Genomic DNA, 22,651 nt, shown 5'->3' with positions numbered 1-22,651 from the left:
AGAAAAGGAGAAACCATGCTCTTTCTGATCCATGCTTACTTTTGCTGAATACATATGAACTAGTTTATACTCTCAAATCAACCTGCCAACCACTGAACAGAAATTCATGTTGCTTCTGAAGAGACACTAAACTCATTGACAGCAAGTATTCAAAGACTTAAATGGGTGTCTTCAAAACAAAGGGCGCGGAATAAAACATTAAGAATAGTTTTGGAAGGTTTCACTGCCATCTTCCAGCAATAGCTGTTCCTACTAATTCTGTTTCTTGCATCTTACACATTCTAATTCACACCTTACAATCTCCTTTACTTTTCTTTTAATTTAACTCTTTTGCCCTCAGCTCCGTCTTTTGCATTTAATGCCTCTGACTTCACTCATGCCAGGTAGGACTGCTTATTCAAAATAACACATTTTTAATATATGCATTAGTGCTGTTTTAGGAACAGAATATTCTCTACTTGGTTAGATTAGTGTATCTCTCATTTAATTACAACTCAAAAGGTTAGGAAGTTTTATCATGCACACATATTCTCTGGGAATTATCTGACTCTAAAATATAATTAATCATCCTCTGTCATGCTTTTATTATACCCACTGCTCTCTGGAGTCATTCCTTTATTTCTTCTTCATTCATATTCCTCTGACCTTCCTCTTCATTCTGTTACCACAGACCTCAGGTGAATTTTAGCCAACTGCTCAGAAATGAGTGGATATTGTTAAACCCATTTGTCAACCACATTATCAACTCACAAACATGAGATCTCTGCACATGTTTAGCATTTTCCATATATAGCGGTCCAAGCATTAACATGCATGGCATCTGTCAATGTTGACTAAAATTAAATTTTGGAACTACTGTAAATAATAAAGCAGTCATATAAAGATTATTTCTCTGGAGCATAAGCTACCAGTAAACATGATTTGCATATTGTGCTTACAGCTGTTTCAACATGAACTGTTTGCTGTGGTTCATTAAAATGATTTGATTTGTCAGATTCCAGGATAGTTGCAAGTCTACGCATACCAGCCTGGATGAATGTGGGGACAATTCGGGTTTTCAGAACTATGCACATGTGTACTGGATTATTTAGTTAAATTGAAAAATAAAACTTAAAAGAGATCATTAATCACATGTTTCTGATGAGAGAAATGAAAAAGGGAGTACCTCTGAGAGACATTCCTAAGAAACAAAGAGTACAAATACCAAAGCAATGTCCCCTGTGAAAACAAAACCTCTTTTATAGCCCTACATTTTGTTTTCATTCAACACATTGCAATCTTTTCTATTGACTTAGTGGAAGTTAAACTGGGACTTGGGCATGAAACTTAAATGATATTTCCATATAATACTCTTGATCTAGATAATAACTTTCATACATCCAGGAAATGTTTTAGTCTAAGTTACAGTAAATCAGCACAAATACTTTTTTTCCTCATGAACATTTTCTCTATGTATATCCTTCTCCCATAACATCACAAGAGTTTAGTTTTTATCTCCATACACATAATCAGAGCAGAGCAGCAAAGAGCAGGCAGAAACTTGATTTCAGTTATGGAGCTATCCAAAACAGAAATAATGGAAAAATGGCACAAAGAGTGAATTAAAAAGCATCCTGTGCTGTGAAGGCACGTGAATGCACGCATAAGACTCACCAAAAAGCCACAGCACTCATCTGTATGATTAGGCCTGTATTTTAACGTTCAGCTATGCCAAGGAAAAGCAGCAAAGAGAGCATCATTAGCATCACTTACAGTTTTGGGGCTAATTTACCTTTATGTCAGGCTCTCTGGGTGCAAGCCTGAGCCTGGTGGGGCTGCCTGCAAGCTTGATGCTAGACTCCAGGCGACTTCATCTTCCCCACATCACATCCCCCAGTACACTCAACCCCAGCTCGTATGAGAAATTTAAAAGGCAAATACTGCAAGTAAGGAAGACAAGAGCAGCTGCCCTCTTTTTAGTTACCTAGCCTTCCTTTTCATCACCTTGCTACTCCTTCTTGCTCTCTGCCATCATTGGAAGAGGGTCTTAGGTGGGCTTAGTTATTTATCCATTTGCAGAGCATAGAGTTACAGAGGGCAGAAGAGAGGACAGGCACTGCCTGGCTTCTCACTCTATTGCAAAAAAAAAGCAGTGGATGTGACACCCACTTTAACAGCTGTGTCCTGAGCAAAAGTGTTCCATTTTTGTCTTCTCTGCTCCTACGACTCCTTGCTCTTCACAATCCTGAACGCTTTTCAACATTATTGAAAGAGATAAGGATACCAGAGTGAGAGACAGGGATACCATAGTGTGGCACTAAAATTTTATAGCATTTGGCAGTCACTGGAAGTGTCAGTGCAGCTTCTAGAGGTGGATTTTCCAGCCAGGAGACAACTTAGCTGAAAAAAAGGAAATAAATGTGATTGCAGGGATTCTGCAGTAATCCTGGTTAACTAATGCTAACCTAAGAACTTTGGTGGCTAGCAGACACATGTCATTTGGCTCCTAAGTTTGCAGTCTAAAGGTGATGGAGATATTTTCCCTGCTTACAGAATATTACAGGAATTTAAATCATACGTTTGCCATAATACTCAAAGATTTAACAAAAATATACATGTAATAGCTGTCTATTGAGTGCATGCCCAAGCAAGGTGCTCCGCAAAATATTTTGCAGCAACCGAATCTGTCTCAGAAAGAACACAAATAGAAAATATTTCAGCAGAAGAAATTATCTTGTATTCACAGACAGATTTGCTTCCAGGAAAGACTGTCCACTCTTGAAAAGTCTGGTAAGGAAATTTAATGCTTCAAGAATGCTGGAACAAGGAGAGAGAAAAAAAAAAAGCAGCTGCTGTTTCCCAGACAATTCCAATTTTGAGAAGGAAATAATTTTAGGTCAAAATATATATATTTTTTTAACAACAAGACCTTCTCATTTAGCATAGGCAGAATCTGAAATGATTCATCTAAGCTAAAATAAAGTATTTTCTTACGGTTTTGGTTTATTTAACTCCTGAACAAAAGATTGCTTCCTTTTTTAGTAGGTAGAATTTTGGGGGTTTTTTTTATACTAAAAAATGCTGATTTGAAACAAAAACCTAAGAAGTTGTATCACTGAAGTGCTGAAATGAAACATTTTGGCATTTCCCATGAAATGGCTTTGAATTCTCTCTTGTTCCTATATTTTTCATCAGAAACTATTTATAGGATTTGACCCAAATTCTTTTCTCCCCAGATAGCTCCTATTTTTCAACTAATTTATTAGTTGTCCAGTAAAGTAGTGCCCAGATCTAAAGGCAGCATCAATTTAATCTCAAGAAAGCAGTAAAAAAAGACTCTTAATACCTCAGACAGGGATAACAATGGGAATAGAAACCTTTCCTTACTGTACTTCCACATTTCAAAAGGTTTCCTAAAAAGGGACCTTCAGAATAGAGCAACCGTGTTCAAAATGCAGCTTCTCTTTTTTGATGACATAATCCTGACTCCATTTCAGCCTGCAGGGACACTATTTATGCCTCACGCATATGTTGAAGCCCAAATTTGTTATGAAATCACACTACCAGTCCAGCTCTGCCACCCTTCTAGGCCCAGATGATGGGATTTGGAGCTGTGCATCCTCCTTTGCAACACACACAACTAATTCCCATGATTTTCTGTGCATTTCAACAGCAACTTGTACATTGAGTGAAGATTTGTGTGGGAATGACCATATTTCTTTGGCCAATGAAACAGGGGTTTAGGGTATGGGAACCACCAATGCTTTCCTAGTAGATACGTTAACTGAACTAAATATTCCAGGTGCAATCTGGATTTTGCTCAGGACCTGTGCTGCAGGAGCTGCAGAGTAGATACCAAGGTATGGTCACTCAGGATTTCTGCTGTTTTCTATCCCTACCATTTTTCCATACTCACATTGTGTTATGGTTTTCAATTTGAAGCACTCCATTGGAGCCAAATTCTTGCCCAGATGCTAACATCAAATAACTCTCTAGGAGTCCCCACAAAGACTACTTATGGTTAATTGCTGGCAGAAATAGATTCTTTTATTTTAGTGAGTAGAAAGGTTTTGATATAGTTCAAACCACATAACCACATTTTCTTCTGGAAAGAGGAAGACAGACCTCATTGAAGTCAGAATCAAAACTCCCACTTACTTAAAAAGGCCAGAAAGTTAAAAATCTAAAACTTTTGTAGTTTAAAAAGGAGAACCATAAGAGAGCCAGCTATCCCATTCATTTACTGGATCTGTTTGAAGAGTCTGGTCTAAGTATCTTTTTTTAACCTCCAAGTTTTTTGAGAAGATTGAAGAAAAGAAATAACCTGCCAAGAGGAAAAGCAAATGGGTGAGGTTGCTTTAATTCTGTGGGGAAAAAATAAAAAGTGATCTTAGTTTTACAACTAAGTGGAAGTTAAGAAAAATCATTGTACTTTGTGCTAACTCAGTCCTTACCCTTTGATTAGCAAATGCTGCTGTCTGCACCAGCTTACTAATGCAGCTTTGTGATAACTGCAGCAAAACCAAACCCACAAAACCTTACACCGAGATTGGTTTTAGAATCACACATTACAGCTATTACCTCATATTGCACCTGCAGATCTGATTAAACAGTGCAAACTACCTCCAGAACAAAGAGGTTATGAAAGCATTTGTTTACATACTGAAGTCACCAATATTACATGAAATAACACAAATTAAAGAAATAGATAAAAGAATGAGTACTTGTAAATACATAAAAAGACATTTACACTGTCAGTCAAGTTAATTTCAGTAAGTAGAGAGAATAAGGAACCTTATGTTACCCTCCTGCAGGACAATATACATAGGACACTGTTAGAGCATTAAATGCTGCAGACGGACAGCAACAAATATTAGGTGTCTAAAACTCTATCACAAATCAGCCTGCTAACAGCACATGAGCAGGCTTGCAATGACCTCAGTACCATCACACATGCTCTTATCTGCTAAATTGCTTTGCAGTAGCCTCACCTCATATCCTTGACCATACTTTTTAAAAAGCATTTTTCTCTTGCTTTCCAAAGAACTGACAGTTCTTCTTTGAGGTTTCTGAATATCGGAAGGATGGTTTTTTAAAAAAAGTTATTAGCTCTTCTTGTTTTTCTTTTTCTTTGTAAAGGCAGCCCACTCCTTCTCACTACTGATACACACTAAGGAGATAAATTAACTTTGGAATACAATATTGATTTATCACATGAAAAGCTACCATATTAATTAGCCAATGGGCAGTTGGCAAATGAAAGAATTACCTATGGCAGTGCACGAAATGGGACAGTTTTAAAGGATGTTGTAGGAAAGCACCCTTTGAAAAAGAAAACCAAAAAGGAATATTTTTAAGATATGCTTGGAAATCCCTGGAAAAAAACCACTATGGCTACAGCCAATCTTTCTCAGTCTTTTGCAAATCTCTCTCTCTCGGTCTCTCTACAGGTTTCTAGGATAGAAGTAATTGATTATGATATTTGTCTCCATTTAGGCTCCGCCCACACTCTTCTTTGCATGTTCTACACCTTCCCACCTTTTCTACTTATACAGCAAACTTTTTGAAGCAGCGACTTTCTCTTGTCCTGTCTGTACTGTGTCTCAAACCACAGTGTCCCATCAATGCTCATTCTGTTGGCATAACAATAATAGACTTGCTAATTATTATTGGTCCATGCTATTAAAGTTACATCAGTAACATGAATGTGTAAAGACATCAAGCTGCTGGGAAGAATGTCTTTAAATATCTTAGCAGATGTCATGTGCATGTGAGAAGTCGAGGTAAGGAGCTAAACAAGTACAAATCTGTTTACAAAATAATGAAAATGGTCCAAAAGCATGGAATTAGTTGGCACAGCACAAAATGGAGGTATCATGGTGCTAGATACTTACTTCACCTATCCTTATTTTACATCAGGGGTCATACTCCATTACCTTTTGCTCCAAGCGCCAAGTCAAATTTGATTAGGGACTAATCTGATTCCACCTAATGAGAATACTATTTAGGACGCATGCTTTAAATGTGGCTTTTAGTCCACAGTTTGTTAGGTTAATGAATTTAACAATTGAGATGATTTGTACGTTCCATGGGTGATTTGGCATGGAAGGCATTTGTAAAATGTGCAAAACTGGCTAAAAATGGCATTTCAAGCAAATAATTCTGGCTGATGCTACAACTTGTATTTGTACTCATTAATACATAAGTAGTCGACATTTAAGGTGTTTTTAAAAGTATAATTAGAAAGTATGAAATTAGGAACAATTTCTTGAACACATAAATTGCAAGAAGGAAATCTTAATTTTTCTGAGCAGATCTAGCAAAGGACTTCGGTGTTACAACTCCTGCACTTACATAGTGTCTCCGAACGACTATGAAACATCCAATGCTTGGAGCACAGAGCGTCTGAAATCAGCACTCATGTCTAGCTAGGCATCAGCAGATGTTGGTTGGATGTGAGATTTAACCCCCACAAAATGCTGTAATCCCAGGTCATTCCTGCAGGAAGATACCAACCAGGACCTGCTATCTGAACACAAGCATCCACAGCCATTCTTTCAAAACACAGGCTCTGATCAGTCCTTTAGCTTTTAAAAAGTAGTTGATAGTGCTGGAGATTTCCTTTTATGGCATAGAAGTTTTGTAACTAAAGTATTCCACCAGTGAAGCAAAGGCTCAGATGCCCTCATCAACCACCTTGGCTGAGCACCCTGGTTATTAATTGATAGACAGAGCAGCCCCATACGGCTGAGTAGTGGAGGTAACAAGAAAGCTGATAACTACCTCTGAAAAAGTAGAAGCCCTGCATGCTAGACTCTGCTTTTGTAAGTACTGGCACATCTTATCTAGTGTCTTGAGGCATGCTGTTAGACCCAAAGCATTAAGGTATCCCCAGAAGTGGATAGCTGAAGGAGCTTTCAGAGTTGCAATTTCAGACACAAGAACCTGAATTTTGCCCAAGCCTTACAGTGATGCTCAAATCCTCTATTGGATTTGTCTTGCTCGTTCCTGCTCCATGATCGGAGAGCCAATTGCTTGTCAGAAGCACTGAAGCAGAGTGGTGGGAGGGCAAAGAAACTCTAATAGCTCTACAAATCAATAACAACTTTACTTATATTACAAGTTGGTTGCAGCACAAAGCTCTGCAATCAGATTCTGCACATATCATTGTTCTGTCTTAAAATTTGAGTGAACAGAGTACTAGGAGGTTTTGTTCCAAGCCAACTACTCTAGGGGAAAGTAAGTTGTATTTACCAAGGCACCACCAGTCTGCTCTTGAAAGCAACAGCATGGCTATCAGAACAACGTCCTTACAAAAAAAAAAATAAAATAAAAATCAGTCATGGTCACACTGCATCTCAGGGCTCACTCTGCTCTATTTCCTTAGAGTTCTACTAGAAAGATCATCTTGCTTCCAGCATGTCACAAATTCCCATACTCCCAAAGCAGCTTCAGGGAATGTGAAGTTTGCGTTCCCTCTACACAGTGAGTGGAAACCAAAGCTTACAGGGAGAAGTGGTGGTGCCTCCAGACAGAAAACATGAGAAGTTAAAAAGAAAACTGGAAGTGGAAGAAGCTTTTTGTGAAGAGATCATAGTCATAGAATGATTTGGATTCGAAGGGACCATGGAAGTCATCTAGTCTAATCCCCCCCTGGAGTGAGCACAAAGTTCTTCAATGAGATTAGGTTGCTCAGAGCCCATCCAACCTGACCTTGAATGTTTCCAGGGATGGGCATCCACCACCTCCTCTGGGCAACCTCTTCCGGTATTTCAGCACCCACAGCGCAAAAAAAATTTTTCCTAATATCTAGTCTAAACTTCTCATTTAGCTGAAAGCCATTACACCCTGTTCTATTGGTACAGAACCCTGCTAAAAAGTTTTCCCCCATCTTTCTTATAAGCTCCCTTTAAATATCGAAAGGCCACAAAAAGGCCTCCTCTGAGACTTCTCTTCTCCAAGCTAAACAACCCTAAGTCATGTCAATCGACGCCTGGTAAGAGCTGCAAAAGGCAACAAGACATTTCTTTCTGTTTCTCACTCTTGAACACTCAGGACACAGCATATGCCACCCATGGCAATCTGCTATCATTGAAACCCATTTACTTTTACAGTTGCTTAAATAGCATTTACAAGGTGTCAGGTAAGCCCTCTGTGAGTTTTTGTGCTACTATGAGTGCAAGTCACCCCTAACTCTGCAAGGTGAGGAGGAGCTGCCCCCCTGGCCACCCCTCCTGGTTGCATCACGGACTTATTGGGTCCATGTTGAATTACAGATACATGACTTCAAATGGCTTTCACAAAACCCACAAAAGCTCAGAATTATAGCGTTCTGAACCACTGTTCTGTCATCCTATTTAAGGCAGAAGTATTATCTCTTACTTTGCTCTCCTGCTGAAGTCATTTCTCTCTCATGTGCGCAAGGCATATCAAGGGATTTGCCTTAGAGCAGAGGCTGTAGCCTCTGCATTTCCTTGCTAATGAGCACGTGAGAAAAGGTTGTACAAGGAAGAGCAGAAGAAGCAGCAGCAATGCTTTTTGTTAAATATCAATCATCTAGTCAGTCTTATTCCAGCTTATTAGGAACACAAAATCACTAAGGTCCACGCTGTACCTTACTGAGCTATGAGTAGCAGACATGATCTGGGATGGATCATCCCTCTCCAACTGACAGTCCAAAACCTGTGACCTCTGAACAACCAGCTCAAACACATGAAAACCTGGTAGACATTTTATAGAAGTACATTTATTACAGCCTACCTCCTAAATAACACAAATTTACTCAGCTGATTTTTGCCAGCTGAGGATTTTGCCTTAGAACTATAACAGCAGGCCAGGCTGGAGGAACATAATGAGAAATAAAGTGTTGGTGTAAGTTCTGCTGTTGTCTTGAAGTGCTTCAATTGAGTTTAATGGTGGTTGTTTGCAGCACAGAGTGCAATACCAGTCATAAAGTGGGAAAGCAGCTGTGCAGATGACAGGGAAAGAAAGGGATACGCATTTCCCTTGCCCTGAGTATGCTACAGAAACTACAACATTAATTGCCCTAACTTTTTTCCTTTGAGATAACTCCTTATATTGACCTGATGATACCAGCATGCTATATATAGCACAGCATTTATAGAAATAAGCTGGCAAGACTATACTAATACTAACACTTAGGAGAATTTATCTGGTTGAGTTAGCTTTGGACACATGTGCATTCTGCTGAAAAAGCACATGAGGGGATCTGCAACAAGAAATCATCACTGTGATGAGTACAACACCAAAAGCAAGCCCTGTTGATTGCTGGATACTGACCAATACATTAGCGATCCAAACAACTATGTGCTTTGTGTGGATATTTAAACATATTTATTGCTCATGTCTTCTTCACGGCTTGCTTAACACTGACCTTCTGATTTCAGCTGCTCATAATAACCAGAAGTAATTTGCCAAAGGTAACAACAGTAACAAGTAACAACTGTACTTAGGCTTAACTCCCTTATTGCCACAGTAATATAACCATATTAGCATCTGATGGCAGGGAAGATTTCAAGTCCCAGCACAGTGAAATAAATGTTACTAAATGTTAGACAACTGTGAAAGATTCAACAAAACATAATTACCATGATTATAGGCTATAAAAAGTAACATTACAAAAAAGCTCACTTAATACAATGGAGAAGTGAAACAAAAAATAGATTTCTGTCTAGAGGTCCCTTTTACAAGATTACAGCACATTTCAGCAGTCGATAGAAAAAGCCAGGTTGTTGTATCTAGAAAAGCAGAGAGGATTGTGTTTTTCATTAAATCAATATCACCTAACTTCCTTTGCTCCACATGGTTCTACTGGTCATCTCTGACAAGAGTTATTTTGATGGGTCAGGACCAACTTGTCACACCACAAAGGTATGAAGGCAACATATCTTTCACATAAGGAATTTCACATGACCCACAGTACCATAAAGAAGGAACAGAACTTTGAAAGGGTCCAAAGCAAACACAGAAGTAGTAGGAAATTCCGTTTTGAGGGAGATGCAGAGATGACTTTTGTTAGATTTTCTGTAACCAGGCAAGTGGACTGGCCCAATGTATACACCAGCTACAAAAAATAGTACATAAAAGTAATGTGTATGATTATATTCACTGCCACTTTGCGATAAGATTCATCCCAGAATACACAAATGGAAAGCTGTTATTTGAGGGAGCGTCCACTCTTTCTCTCCACAGTGTCATTTACACCAGTTCTATATTTCAGTTTTTGGTTCATTCATGAATGAATTTTGAGGACTTTTTGCTGTTCCATGTGAGTGAATGTTTACCTAAATTTCAAGAACTGCCAACCATTCTTCTGTTACCTCGTGTAGATATTTTCTGTGCCTTTCCAGTAGAAAAGTAAGTATACAAAAGTATTCCTTATCAGCAACACAGCTTGTTAAAAATACTTTAATGACAGATGTTACATGCAGCCTCAGTGCCACTTTTTTTTTTTCCCATGAAGCGTTCTTACCAATTACATTTTTTCCTTTCTGCTACAGCCCTGACTTGCAGTCAGCTTGGACTCTGCTTTGGACAGAATTAAAAGCATGATCTAGAAATCCCTTACAAAGAAAAAATTATTGTCAAAATAGTTTAAAGTTTTAACTAATGATTCTCTCAAATAACTTACAGGTCACCATATTCTTCTCCTGGCTAACCTGTTATTTTTCCACTATGGGGAAGCTTTTCTTAGCTAGATCAATAACATGCTGCCATGCCATTCTGAGAAACTGAAGCATGAAAAAAAAAGTTTTGAAAAACATTTTCAGCCCTTTTTTGTGCTTCAGAAAACTCAAATCTCTGTGTGTACTCTAAGAGCATAGATCTGTTGTGCCACTCACCAACTGAATTCAAGCAGTCTGAATTCAGTGGCAATACCTTAGAAGAATGCATGCAAAGCGTATGATGTTGTTGAAGGGAGAAGAATCATATAAGCAATTGAGTCTGTTTTCTGTACCATGAAAAGCAGGTGGGAAGGATGGAGTAGTTTTTAAGTCAGAGGTTACCTAAGGTACACCTAAGATGTGAATTCATCTGAACCTCAGCTTTTGCTGGAGCATGGATGTAAGTGAGGCAGCGATGTTCTGAGAAGCACTTGCCTGCATCTTAAGCTGCCTAAATAATGTAGGTAATCTTAGTCATCTTCATCAAAACATCACATTGTATTTACATGGATGAAAGGCAACATTTCGATTAAATTCATGCCAAGTATTGAACAAAAGAGAAACAGCAGAAATGAATCCAGCATTTACTATCTTTGCCTACAGTATGTTCCCTGAGGGGTATTTACACAGCATGAGGAATGTCCCAAAAACCAGCCTCGTTAGTGATCTCCCACCTTCTCTGGCTGCATTTTAAGGATAGACTTCAATCATGGTATGATCACAAAGTACTGAAGAACACAAAGCCAGAAGTTGTTCAGAAACCCACAGCATATTCATTAACAGCCCTAGGAGAGACATGCATTCCTCCAGCAGCTTTTCAGGCAGACACATGTATTGATCTCTGCATGCTGCCTCCTTCAGAGAGGCTGCACAGCAGTCCCAGTCTACTCTTCTGGATGTCCTTGTCTCTTCTGGCCGTAACTACACTCCTAAGAGCAGGGCATCCTGGTTTTAACCCCTTGCACCTTCAGACCCCTCCAGACCTCACTTTGTGTCTGCACTGAAAATCTAGTTACAGTAGAACCCTCTTTTTTTCCCCTAAATTATAGCTGCCAACAGGAAGAAGCAAGACAGGAAAACACATTGTGCTGGGCCTGGGGGGACAGTTTCACTGGGCTTTGGGGTAGCTCAGCTGAGCAGTGCTATTGCCCACTCCTTGGCATGGGGACTAAGCTGTAATGAGCCAGTTTAATCTTGCTGGGTTTGTAGACTTGAAAAGGCGTGAATATTCTGACTTGAATATTATGCACAGGCAGAATATTTTGTTCTCTCTGCTGCTGTTCAGGTGATAGTCCCACCCTCATCATGGTTCTGCAACCTTTATTTTAGGCCTAATTATTTACTGTTTTGCAACTCAGCCACAAGCACTGGGACATGGCATGGCAGGACTCTTTTATGTGTACAGAAGCATTTGAACTTCATCTTTGCTTGGCATCACTTGACATGATTTGACAATCACTTTATCACTACTAACGATCAAATCAGAAGTAAAAGTTTCCCAGTAAAAGTGATATAAATCAATGAAAGAAGCCTTTACAGTCTTTTCGAAATTCAGCTCATAGGTGACAAATTAATTCTTAAACATATTGGGGGTGTATGTACCCTTTATTTAAACAGCAATATAGATATCAATTAAAGGACAAATTAGTTATACCTTTTGACTTATGTGCAAAGAAGAGAATTGCTATGGTATTAAAGGGTTTTTAACTAGTGGGTAGTCTGGTAATTAGGGAGCTGTCAGAGCTTGTTATGTTATCTTGCAGCAGTCGGTGTTCAAAATACTTCTTGCCACTCCTGATCTGAGTGGGATGTTGTTAATATGCAGCTACAGTCTACAAGAGTTCAAAGGGTAGAATTTAATTACGGTACTGTAAATTCTTAATTTTCAATTACTATGACACGAGGGAACTGCCCTTGAGAAAGGGCAGATAAAAGACATTTTGGCATTTACAAATGTATGAATAAATAGGAAGGCAAAGAGAATATTTGTAGGATTGTTACATTTGCAAGTCCTGCAGTTGTTTTTTAATTTATTTTTTCTGTATTACATTGCAAAGCAGTTATCCTAGTTACAATGCATCATTTGCAGATATTATGTCACTCCAGGCAGCAGTTTCAAGGCCATGAAAAATATTACTTTGATCTGCAGTGTGTTGTAAGCCCACGCACCACTAATGGACACAAGTTATGTACAGAAAATAGCTACCTATTCCAGAAAAAAACCTTATTTGGAAGCCCAGCTACCTTGCAAGTCTCCTTTATTATTGAATTCACAAGACTACCTAGGCCAGTGATGTGCAAATATTTAAAGAAGGACTTTCTCTGCCTTCCAGTTTTATCACTGGTCCCTCATGTCCTCACCATCAGTCTCAGCAGAACAGAAATGATTCAGCTGTGCTATGAGCCGAATTCTACTTGGAGGTTGTGGACCACATTGGAAATGATGGATCAAAGTATCCTCCTTTCTTGCTGATTCTCCACTGGTAGCTACAATTGACTGAATATACCCTACCACAGCGCACAGTAAGATTTCGTATGAAAGATCATGCGTATATCATTAGAAGGGGTACAAGGGATTATCCTGAATTCAGCACTTAAAAAATGTAGAAAAGCAGAGGAAGAAATATTACATAGATAAATTCAGTTAAATAGGTAAGTAACTTTTGCTCTGTGGGTAGTACTTCAGTCCTGTTTAGTAGGAAGAACACCAAACACTGTTCCCATGTTACCTCTCCTACAGGAAAACACCATCCCTTAATGGCACAGCCTGCTAGATATCACCGACAGGTACTCCAAGTGCATTTTGTCAACCTGGTTTTCTCTCTGACGTTTTCAGAAGTGTCAACATAGATGTTAACTCCCGGGCAGCACAGCACAATACAGAAGCTTAAATATAAAACCCTCCCTCGTGTCTGTGGTGAGGAAAGAAGCAATGCTGCTTGCCCTCATCCACATGCAGAGCTGCATGCAGCGAAGGGCTTGTTCACCGCCTTTGCCTGGAGCAGGAAGTTTTTTCAGCTTCTCTTGTCCTAGGAGTTATCACAGACAGTTGTGAAACAATCCTTAGCAGAAGGATAACAGACAAATCCCTTACATAAAAGGGAAATAGGAAACACTCCATGACCCTGGGACATTTCTTTTATCATTGAGGAGCACCAGTGACTTGCATTTTAGACTCACAGTCAAGTTACTGCAGCATAACGAGTAACACCAGGCTAGTAGAGGTGCACTAACCACCCAGCTGCATGTTCTTTGCCTGCGGCGAGGGCAAGCTAATGCAGCTTCTCTTACGCCTGAGGGTTTTAAGAGAAGTTGTGTTACCTTGTGTTCACCGCAAAGGCTGTAGACAGGTACAGGCGGTTCAGTTGATCAGGCATGTTGTTACTACAGCTGACTCATTTACAGGGGAGCTTTCAGCAGATGCATCAGCCACTGGATTTCTGTTTCAGTGGGAAAACCATACAACACCTGGAGAACTTGACCTTCCAGATCAGCTGCAATCTGCACTCCCAATATTTGTGTAGTTCCGAGTACCAGAGCTACTAGTTTCACAGCTCCCAGTAAAACTAAGCAAGAACAAATTCAGGGAAAGCTCTGTGTTCCTCTCTGAAACTGCAATTATTTTATTTTTTATGATCTTTATGCCAAGTTTCATAAACAACCACTGTCTGCAGGAGTGCAGCAAAAATCATATTTGTGGGCGTTTCCTACCAAGACTACAAAATAAAAATGAATGCCCCAAGACTAAATATCTAAAGAAATCTTTTATTCAAGCTGAATAAATAGCTATAATTGAAGCTGTGAAACAGACTGTCATTGGTGGGGGATGGGATACATAGCCATAATCAAAAGTTTACGTAGCGTTAGACTCCACAGTGGGAAACTGTGCTATTAAAGTTTTTTTTCCAATGTATTTTAAAAACATTTATAATTTATATAAAAACACCAGGTGGTACCTCTAAAGTTATTTAGCATGGAAGTCCAATAAAAAGCTCCTTAGGTTTTAACAGCGTGATACAATAGCTCTCACAGTATGTGTAGTTAGCCAACTCATATTCAGTAGTGTAGGGAACAAAAGTGCTGTACTTAGTGCTCTCTGTCAAATCAAGAAAAAGTCATTGCACCACTTACAGTGATATACAGGCATGGAAAGTCAGTCCAAAATGCAAGTGCCTTGTCCAAGAAGGACAAGAAAGTGCAAAATATCATGAACACCACAAGAACCGCTAAATATAAGGCAGTTTCATTAGGTTTTCACAGATATCAGATGCTGAAGGAAATCCCAACTGAAGCATGTCCTTCAAGTAACACACGGGCAGCACTATCCTAATTTGCTCAGTTAGTCAGCAGTGGAGATTGCGTCAGCTTGTTAATAAGGCAATCAGCATGTGAGACATCAACACTGAAGTAGGAAAACAAACTGTTTAAGTTGTAGGTGCACAGAAATAGTTTATTTGGAGTCTTTAATTTTCAATTCTGAGCCCTAGCTAGTCTTCTGCTTTGTTTTTTTGCAGAATGAGAAATAAAACTAAAGCAAAGCCTCAGGTCTCCGAGGTTCCACTGTATAATGTCTCACTACAAGTCACTGGGAGTCTATAGATACAGCCAGGGGCAGATTTCATCTCTGTGCCTGCGTTTAATGATTTGAGGAGGTAAGAGTAACAAAGAAAAGAAAAACAGAAACAAAACTCATTTTATGTAGGACAGCTGTTTTTCATGCTTTGGGCCACACAGTACCATGGCTCTAACTTTGACATGGACCAGTTTTGAAAAGGCATGCAATAAAATGAAATCACAATTACATCAATATCATGGTGCAGGCAAATCTAGCTTTCATTTTGTGTTCTATTATCAGTCAGAACTGGCAGCAACAGCACTAACAAAATACAAGCCATTTCCCCACTACTACAGATTCTAATACCTGCTGGTGGTGCAAGATCTGCATCTCCCTGCGTTCAGGGAGAGGACGGACTGTAAAATTTTGCAGCTGCAAACCTGCAGACCTGTTGAAAATTATATTGGCACATGGGGAAAAACAACATCATATCAATGGGAAGGGTATGCAGGCTGTATGAACCCATGCCCTGGCTTTGAGGTCTATGCATACATTGCACTATCAGTCTGTTGGCCAGTGGCATCACAACATTATTCTGATAGCTCTGATTTCTCCACTGCACAGAAAGCAACTGGAAAGAGTGAGAGGGGAACATATTTCTCTAAAGTCTGATAGTAATTTTTTTCCAGACTGAATCCCCCAAACATAATTTAAAGGTGATTCAAGGTGGTCTTTCAATACATTGAAATGTTAATAGATTGTTTAGTAGATCTCCACACTAATCCAGGCAAGCATCATGCATACACTGAGGATAAACCCAATAGTTGTTGGTAAAAAACTGAAGCACAATCATCAATTCGTTCAGCTCAGTTAATGGGCAGGGCATAACAGTAGCTTCATCTTGATAGGGAATTAACTACTGCTGCTAGAACAAAATTCTGCTCTGTGGTCATGGGGAAAACAAAGGTTGGATCTGCTCCCAGATCAAAGCAGATGAAGCAACTGCAGTTATCTTCAACCATCAAACTCCTGCCTTGGTGCCTGTATCCCAGGCTGAGTGTTGCCATAAAACCAGCTGTTTGCAAGGCCCTGCTGCTAGACAGATCCTTTGGGAGCACTTAGCCCAACTGCAGACTGAAATTGCTCCAAGCAAATTTAACTGGTCCCTGGTCTATCTCAGGATTTTCCTGCCAAAGGATGGCAGCGTGGGCAGGAGGGTTCACAGCTCACCCACGTGATTGATCCTCCAAGTGGAAGTAAGCAATGCACAGTGTATACAAGTAAGGTACATGTGGTGAATTGCTGTCAGATGGAAGGGAGTTTGCTAGGACTGCATTTCTAATGTTCGTGCATTTGTTCCGATTCAGTCACTACGGAAAAGGCAAGTAATAACTTTGTAAGTCAATGTGATCAAATAACAAAGAGGTTTTTTTCAATTTTCAATTCCAATATTGCACCCCTACTTCATTTTAGAGGTAACACCAGAGGAGCTAAATGTATTATACTGTAAATACACTAAAATAGACGTGTTTCTCTGTAATGGAATATCTCATCACCTAGGTTAGCTTCTCCATTGATTTACGTTCCATGTAGCCTCAGGAATACTGAAAAGGCTGTAAATCAGTGAAGAATAGCATCCTTTCAGTCTAAATCTCCTCAGCCATTCAGAAGTCATGTTAATATGTTGCTACAACTGTAATGCACATGAAAGGACTGTCCGTCAGAGGTGTTACAATCAATGATATTGAAAGAAAGAGTTGTAGTTAGCTACCGTATCGATCATGTTAATGAGTGATAAACAATTACCACTATCAGCCTAGTATTGCACAGGACACTAAATGAAATATTCCCATGACTTCAAGGTTGCATTTGTTTTTATAGTTGATTATATCTTTGTTCAAATTATTGAGTTTTAGAAAAATCTGTTTTTCTACTCTCTCTACTTGATAAAATTACCAGGATCTGGAGGACAAATATCCTTTGCACCAATAAAATGAAACTGCATTCAGAGAAGTGACTATAAAAAAAAGGCCTTGTCAAGTTGAAAATTTTCTCCTTCTCTGTAACTTTCATCATCTTTGAGGTGGATGCTAAGCTGTTTTTTTTCTTTAACCAATAGTATTGTAGGCTTGACGCTCCTATGAGCTCACGCCTGGGGCGAGGCTGGTGATACAGGGACAGAAACACAGCTCCAGGGACTCAGAAAACTGCAGCTGAGTTAGTTTGACAAAGCCAGGGCTGAAGGTGAAACCAGCTCACTGCCATGAATGTGCTTGATATGCAATAGTGCCAGAATGGAGCACATGCTTCCAAGTTTTTCCCTAAGTGAAACAAATGCAATTTGAAGTACCTACAGGAAACAGAGCCATTACAAACATGTGTTTCATTTTCTCACCCTCATGCTTTCCATGTTCATTTACATCCTAAGCATTTAGGAATTTCCACATCTTACCAAAATGCAGATGAAATTCAATTCAGTACAGAGACAGAAAAATCAATGTTGATTTGTGCCATTGTGGGCTATATACTGATATACAGGAAGAGAAGAGAAAGGAATTTTCTCCTACTGTTTCCTTTAAGCTGCATGTTATTTCTGCATTATATATTATAAAAGATAGTTCCGCAAATCTAGCTTGCCCATTCCCAATATAGCAGTCTACTAGTATCTTGACTGGTTAATAGGTTGTACTGGTTGTACAGGATCTGATCTTTCAGATTCCCTGTACTGATACTCAGCTGTATATGTGGATGCATCTCCCAGTTATTCCAGTTAAGAGATGCTTTTCCATTACATTTTTTGAGTCAGAACAATTGGAGAAAGGTGGCTTTCTCCAGCTGATGCAGAACTGCCTTATCGTCCTTTCATTTTTTTAATATAAAATGATAAAGTTATCAGCTATGGGAGCCGGTACAGGTAGAAACACTCCAAGTGATAAATCTAGAAATAAAAATGGGTGCCACTGCCCCTATAAACAACTCTCCCACTGGCAGCAGCCATGTCTAGGTGTGCTCAAATCCTGCCCCCGGTTAGTTTCATCCACAAGGCTATGCTGTAAAACCTTTTAAACTAAATTCAGAGCATCACTTCCCTTTTTGAGCCAAAGACAGGTCAGCCAGGACCATGACCTTTTAAATACTCTGCTTTGTGAATGAAGTACACTACCAGCACATCATGAATTTGACTTCTGACCAAACCTCCCATCAGACCAAGAGCAAAATAAAGAAAACTCTGACCTGCAATGGCTTTCTGTTACTTTAGTGGTCTTTGTAGGGTCTTCTGTGGAAAAGCACCTCCGTAAGTCTTTTCTTGATAAGTTTTAAAGAAAGTTCTTCTCCATCAGTAATTCCTCACATGTGATTCATCAGAGCTACTGCTGCCAGGGTAGGGCTGTGGGGGAAGATTGTGGCTTTTCAAAATGTAAGATCCCTTTCTTCTGTAGTAATAATGACACTGCTGACTGAATAAAGAAATAGGTATTAGACCTTTTAGGTTCCTGCATTTAAAAGTAGCCATGTAGCACACACATTTGCCCATCAGGGGGTAAGCACTGTGTGGGAGTCTTACGAACAAATCTTATTATATAGCCTGTGGGATGCATGCCAAAAGCCCATGCACCTCTTTAAATAAACTAGCATGAATATTTATTTACCATTTTCATTTTCTGTGTCAATCAGCTTGGGTTGTGTGTATGTGTGAATTGTTAGCTTCTACAATGCCTCTGTACAGGAGCACTGAACTGTTAGATTGTGGTCCCCAGCATCTTTCTATGCAGTTTTTAATAAGACGTGTTAGCTAATCTATTTACCTGGTATTAAGGGTCTGTATGCATATCAATCAAATGCAAAGGAAAAAAAAAAAAGGAAAATAAAAAAGTCCCCAGGTCCTTCTGAACTGCTGTGCAGAAATAAAAAAACAGAAGAAGGCACTAACCCAAACAAAATCAACTCCTGAAGCACTTTGGAAGGCAGACTGATTTTCATAAACTCATTACAACAATTCCCAATTAGGCATAAAATAGAAGATTCAAGATTCATATTATAAAGAAAGGAAGAAAGTCTCCACCCCACAGCTGATTGATGTTGTGATTTGCAGAGCTTTAAAAATAAAACTCAGCACCACCATTTTAAAATATTGCTTTCCAAAGTAATCAAGACTATCTCTTGGAAGAGCCAAATCAAACTATATCTTGTCCTTGAGGATATTAGCTGAGAAACGATTTTTGCAAGCTACACTGTAAGGCATACATTGATCTGATGACAGCTTTTGAATCTTTAGATAGAGTTGAACTTTGGCCTTTTTTTTCATAATGCCAGCATGCCTGTCTTTGTGAAAGCCCTCTGAGTAATTTTTTTTTTTTACCAAACACAGAGAAATAATCTATGAATAATTCTTTCAGCCATTTCATTTCACTATTCTCACTTCTCATGCAAGTTTGCAGCCCTGCTCCTAGCTTTTTTCCTGCCATTCTATGAGTTAGCACATGATTTTAAAGACCGAGATAAAGGTAATTAGGCTTATAGGGTTTTTCAAATTGCTGTACTTTTTTTAAGGGAAAAGAAAATATTATTTTTCTTTTCTTATGTTTTCTTATTTTAGGACAATCACCAACATTTTCCTTGTTCTTCAGTGTGGGCACATGGATTGATTGAAAACTGCATGCAGAAATGAGAAAAGTGAGTGTACTATCTAATAAAAATCTTATTCTAACTTACAAGATAGCAAAGGGTGGGATACTTAAGAAAACAAAACAAAAATCATTTAAGGGTTGAACTTCATGTCCTTTAGCCACCTGTACAAAGAAAGTCTGGTGTGATCAACCCATGTGCCACTTTGAGAGTTCATGTCCTTCAAGCAAGAACTTCTCCATAGATCCCTTACGTCTCCCAGCAGCTTCCAGTAGCTGGAGTTCTGGTGTCTAATGAAATCTAACAAGGTCTTAAAAGTAATAACTTGCTACTGGGAAATCAATTTGATGCTAGAAAGAAAGACAAGATAAAACATCTCTTAAATATGTAGATAATTCCCAAGGAATAGAAAACTTCAGTGCTCAGCCCCTCCGTCAAAGCCTGCTGAAGTTAATTAGAAGACTTTGCTTTGGCTGAAGTCTATAACTTAGCATGTGGCGAAGGCTCAAAGTAAAAGAAGTTGACTGAAAACCTTCTTTTTCTTCCATCCTCCATCACCCCTGTCATCATGCATCAAAATCAGAGTTCTATGCTAAGATACTAAGAATGCAGCCCAAAAGAAGGCATTTCCTTAGTCTTGTACCTCTCAGGCAGATTCCACAGGACTTTAGCAGTGAAATCCTGAAGAGCATATCTGGAATCCATATGACATTGAGCAGTTTAAGTAAAAGAATATCTACGGCACAATTTCTCTTAAATACATCTCACATCTGTCAAATCTGGACTGCAATCAATACTTTTATGACTGTAGCTGCAAGTTGCTAAAGAAACACAGCAGCTATATTTTAAACTGATATCAGCTAGATATAATGGGATATCGGAATTAATGTTAGCTCAGTCAAGCATGACAGCTTGGTGTAATGACTAAGTGTCAGCTACTTTGAAAGTTTACATCTCTTTTAATTACTACGATTACCCAACTGACTGATTTTCTGCTCGTATGCCTCCTGGAGGCTACGAACAAGCAACAAACTGGAAGGCATACGTACATCAGCAAAGTTTTCCACTGAATTGTAAGGATCAGATGTTGATCCTTATCAAACTGCTGGCCCCTGCTAAGCAGCACATTGCAGAAAACCTTAGCACTGCTTGTGATGGGGAGATATATTCTGTTTTTGTTTTCTTTCTCAATATAATGGCTTTTCTGGGCAGCGGTAGTTGTAGAAAGAGTAGATCAAGGAATTTTCTTATTGCAAGGCCTCTTCTGTATCCCACCAAGTTCAGGGTGGTTGGAAGTCTGCTTGTTTTATTTCTAATTAAGGCTTCCTTCTTTTGTCTCCAGGCTAATACAGCTCTTTGAACCAAATCCTATGGGTTACATGTTACGCACAAGAACTGTTTTTTCCCCTGTGTACATGGGGAGGCTGGAAATATGAACCTAACTTTTAATGAATTCTATTTTCAGCTAAAACACCTTTCACTTTGTCACCTCAAAACCACCAAAAGCAGATATCCTTTGTGAGGGGGTACTGGGTAAACATGCACCTACAGATACCTCATTTATTTGGTCTATCCTACACCAGAACTGTATAAGAAAAACAGGGACAACTGAAACTCACTGAATACTGTTTCCAGAATATAGGAAACCTCTGACTTGCAAGTGCTGAATTAGACCTTTTCTGAGAGGAAGCAGTTTGCAGTAGGATTCAGTCAGGGAGGGACAGCTCTTCTCCTGTCCGTAAACGTACTTTTGCTTTTCTAGCCTTCAGTCCCCACTTCTGTGGGCTGTGTCCCAAGTATACTCCCCCTTAATATATTTTTGAAGCAAGTATTGCAAGAGTTACAAGGAGATGTTTTCATAATGATGGTAATTATGATTGCATTTTAACGTACTGCAATACAGTGCCATGGTTCAGTAGCTTCACTTTAGAGGAAGTGTTAAAATAGAGAGCTTTAGATCTATCATGAAATACATCTGTAACTAACCTTTGGTGCTGTATGCCAGGATTTTCTCATACTAAACACTAATGAGGTGTGCTCTGGCCTGCCTGCCACAAGCGTATGAGGCTCTTCTAATGAGTCTATTGCTACAAAAAAAAAAGGATATAACTATCAAGTCACTTTGGCCTCTTTTCATATCCAGTGCCATCTAATAACTCTAATCGTGACAGTGCATTGCCTCCTAGAGATTGGTATCACTACATTAAAAAAAAAAAAAATCAAATGAAAGTGCAGCAAAGGACAGGGGAGCTCAGAGAAAAAAAATAAGATTAGCCATAGATAGGGCCAACTATCAGAACAATAATATCATCCCATTACCTTTAATATAACTGACATAGTATACACGGATAGAAAGCAACAGTAAGATAAGATACCACATCCAGGTTCATTATTTTCCATGGCATACATCATGTTGTATAGTTTTGTAAGAAGGGAAAGGGAAGAGGATGTTTAGGGGATGGTGAAGGAGCACTCACCCACCTTTTTCCAATGAGAAAAATTCCCATTTTGGACATGCACAAGAAGCTTCTCACAGGAGAGAGGAGGCCATCAACAGCAACCCTTGGGTAATACTGGAAGCTGCCTCTAAGCTTAGCGAAGCCCTGAAAATCCTTCTCCAGACTGTCAAGGCCCAGAAAAAGCAGCTGAGCCTTGTTAGCAAATTGGCCAGGAGGAATAGGTAAACTTCAGTTATCTCAAAAAGCCAATTAAGAGGACATATGAGGCAAGTCTGGCTGGTCAGTAATAGAAGAGATTGGCAGCCTTGGCTTGGGAGGTAGGAGCCAAGGTAGCCGGGATAATTACC

At 39.2% G+C, this 22,651-nt stretch overlaps 1 protein-coding gene across 1 annotated transcript in view; it reads right to left on the bottom strand.

Annotated features, from left to right (window-relative positions):
• TAFA1 (TAFA chemokine like family member 1) overlaps window positions 1–22,651 on the bottom strand; it is a 228,015-nt gene that overhangs the window by 85,791 nt on the left and 119,573 nt on the right. The gene's annotated exons all lie outside the window — the stretch shown is intronic.

Source organism: Phaenicophaeus curvirostris, chromosome 11, assembly GCF_032191515.1.
Source record: "Phaenicophaeus curvirostris isolate KB17595 chromosome 11, BPBGC_Pcur_1.0, whole genome shotgun sequence".
Taxonomy (NCBI): domain Eukaryota; kingdom Metazoa; phylum Chordata; class Aves; order Cuculiformes; family Cuculidae; genus Phaenicophaeus; species Phaenicophaeus curvirostris.
The sequence above is the reverse complement of the archived record's forward strand: the minus strand, read 5'-3'. Positions and strand labels throughout refer to the sequence as shown.